This window comes from Oratosquilla oratoria, chromosome 32, assembly GCF_046742065.1.
Source record: "Oratosquilla oratoria isolate Oo_2021 chromosome 32, ASM4674206v1, whole genome shotgun sequence".
NCBI lineage: Eukaryota > Metazoa > Arthropoda > Malacostraca > Stomatopoda > Squillidae > Oratosquilla > Oratosquilla oratoria.
Genome location: NC_134808.1, coordinates 14,539,002 through 14,541,642, shown reverse-complemented (window position 1 = coordinate 14,541,642; position 2,641 = coordinate 14,539,002). Strand labels below are relative to the sequence as shown.

The 2,641-nt window shown below is 41.2% G+C and overlaps 1 long non-coding RNA gene across 2 annotated transcripts in view; it reads left to right on the top strand.

Annotated features, from left to right (window-relative positions):
• LOC143017623 (uncharacterized) overlaps window positions 1-1,781 on the top strand; it is a 20,708-nt gene extending 18,927 nt beyond the window's left edge. For both annotated transcript variants that reach the window (XR_012965670.1, XR_012965669.1), the window contains one exon: window positions 554-1,781. This is a non-coding gene — a long non-coding RNA (uncharacterized LOC143017623). The remainder of the gene's footprint in view (window positions 1-553) is intronic.
• The last annotated feature ends 860 nt before the right edge of the window (window positions 1,782-2,641 follow it).

The following is a 2,641-nucleotide window of genomic DNA, read 5'->3' as shown; positions in this document are numbered from 1 at the left end:
TTTTAGGACGGTGTAGCAATGTTATTTCTCTGGGGAAAACTTTTGTCGTTTAACATTTGGTCAGTGCATGAGGCCCTTTCATTAACATCACGAGTCACCAAAATACGGCCCGCGGTCCGGATCCGGCCCTCGAGGCCAGTTTATCAGCCCCGCTAGCGATAAAAAATGTCAAAAAGTTGATCAATTATATGGTAAATGAATCTATTGATTATCTTTATTTTTTGTGTATTATTGGTAATGTAGTGAACAAAATTCCATGAGGTCCGCGCTCGTCATTCACTGTTACGTGGTCTACTGTGAAAAAGGTTTGGTGATTCCTGATCAAGGTTTATGACCTTTGCGATGTCTAAAGTACAGACTACACCGTGATTTCTGCGTCTTAATGTATTCATATTGGTGACTTATATTTTATCTTTAGTGGTGGTAAATACCAAACGAATTTGTTGAATTGATTATTGTACCATTAGTCCAGGAGTCTCATTCAATTATGATCTAGTTTAGCCCATGGTGTAATCCCTCACTTGAATAAAACCAGCCTATGTTTTTTTCACAGGATTCCTACAGTGTATTACCGGACCAAAGAGGCTGTGGAAGAAATGTTACCGGACCAAGGAGGCTGTAGGAGAAAGGTTACCGGACCAAGAGGTCGCCGTCGAAACCCCACCGGACCAGAGATTGACAGATTGACAGATTGACGGAGGAGTTTTTGCTGGACCAAAGAGGTTCACGGAGAAAGGTTACTGGACCAAAGAGGCTGTGGGAAACAGGTTACCGGACCAAAGAGGTTAACGGAGTGAATTTTTGCCGGATAAAAGAGGTTAACAAAGAAGTCAACTCCAACTGCAGAAACCGCCTGTGATGGAATGATTGCGTTTTTTGCGTTGTAATGGCTACTTAACCACCAGTCAATGTCATTCAGCAGAGGGAAACCCCCATTACACCGCTATTCATGACTTGCGAATTTCTTCTGACTGCTGCCATGTGATTTCATTCAGCCACGCAAGGCCTCATCAACGAGAATTCATGATCTCATTTTTTTTTTTTTTTTTGGGGGGGGGGATTGACGAATTACGAATTGTGAGCTGCGTCGGGTTCTCCTCTTGCAGAACCAGACGTTTTATGACGCTGCTGTATCATGATTGTCAAGCCTGTTCCTAGCGAGATGACGTCAAGAAATCTATGGGATTAATCCCTTTAGATTAATAAAATCGTAAAGTCCGCCATCAAATTAAGTAGTCAATCACTCCGCTACAATGACTCTTTTTATATTTCATTCTAACTATGACCACGCGATTTTATTGACCCATGGCGGGACTCTCCCCTGCTATAAGGATTCAACTCTTTTTTGATTAACCTCTTCACTAGAACAACGCATTTTCCATTTATTTTCTGGTTAACGCCAGACTCTTATTTAGCTAAAAGGCTATTTTTCCTCCCACATTCTACCTCCAACCTCCATTTGAATAACTGAAATATGACTTCGCTTACAGGGGGTTGTGTAAGGCTTTCTTGAAGTCCGTCCTCAGTAAGGTGGCCGAGGACTCTCCCACTGCGGTTGTGATGTAATGGTGACATAGCAGTGAGACGTAGTTATGACGTAAGTTTGCTTTAGTGAAATCAAAACCATAGTTACGTCCCTTAAGCTCAATGAAGTCATTTGATACTGACCAGAATAGAATTTGTATAATTTGACATTATAGGAAAGAAGTTATGTTAGATTGTTTGGACCCCTTTACTACATGTCATTCCCTGGGCAGAATAAAATCAATTGGAATCTTGGAGTGGCGACTTTTGAATATCCTGACCTTTCTATGACCGCATGACAATTCTGATATTTCTTATTCTAGGGATCTCTTACCAATCATAAGGAATCACTTACCAATACTCACAATAAGATTTACACTTTATGCCACTGAGGTGGAAGTGGTTGAGCCAATGTCCTTTCCCTACACATAAGTTTCTCATACCTAGGGGGTACTCCCCTGGCAGGAGTGAGTCTGACAAGACTTGGCGCTGATTTGCAATGCCGCGGCCTCGGAGGAGAACCGCTGTTGCCTCAAGAGCTTCTGGCGCAACATGACTGAGATGATTGGGCAGAAAATGGGGTTCTGGTCTTCGGCAACAACGAGGTTGTTGTGTAAGGTAAGGACATGAACATCGTCCCTTCTCTTCTCTAGGACACTTACAATGACATGATGCACAGCTTTATCACCTTGTGTAATAAAGCAACAGAATATCAGTTCAATTGTTGGTTGAGTTTTAGCCTTGGTGTGTGTCTGGCCAGTAGTACATAGTATGAAACTAGCATAAAAGGTACCGAGGTGCTAGAGGTATGCTGTGCGCTCCAAGGAGCATTCAGAGTGTGGCATACGTCGTGCCAAATTAACCTTATTTCCATCTATGTACTATTTGAAATATTTCTTAAATATTCAGTATACAGAAAAGGAAGCTGAATAGTACAATGAGTGTAACTCTTTACAATTATAACAATAATTGCCCACCCCATCCCACCTGTGTCACATGTCATAAAATTGATCAAAATCGTTGTTATAATCCTATAAAAATATACTCTGAGCACTGTAAAGTTTATTTTACCATATAAAAATATAGAAAAAATAGCACATTTGGCAGACCGGTTAGT